A 274-nucleotide genomic window follows, 5' to 3' on the forward strand; every position below is an offset into this window, starting at 1 on the left:
CCATCCTACCAAAGTTCTTTTATTTGCACAATCTTCCTTTCTAATTGTTCTCATCTCTCCTTCCATCCGACTAATAAACAATAACATTAGCAAATTAAATAAACAATATTAGTAAAAGACGTATACAGATAATTTGGCTTTGTTGCACTGTTCTTTCGTTATAACATTACCCCAAAACATTATATTGGCATGAATAATAATAATAGTGAATTACCTGAGTAAAAATAATTTCCCTTAATCTACCACCGCGGAATATTACCCAGCCTTTGTTATG

The 274-nt window shown here is 31.4% G+C and overlaps 1 protein-coding gene across 1 annotated transcript in view; it reads right to left on the reverse strand.

The window, feature by feature from the left end:
• The window catches only part of LOC119586132 (mitogen-activated protein kinase kinase kinase 7-like), a gene marked incomplete in the record, with an annotated part of 88,760 nt that overhangs the window by 2,530 nt on the left and 85,956 nt on the right, over window positions 1-274 (reverse strand).

The sequence above is a fragment of the Penaeus monodon genome, chromosome 21 (genome assembly GCF_015228065.2).
Source record: "Penaeus monodon isolate SGIC_2016 chromosome 21, NSTDA_Pmon_1, whole genome shotgun sequence".
NCBI classification, from domain to species: Eukaryota; Metazoa; Arthropoda; class Malacostraca; order Decapoda; family Penaeidae; genus Penaeus; species Penaeus monodon.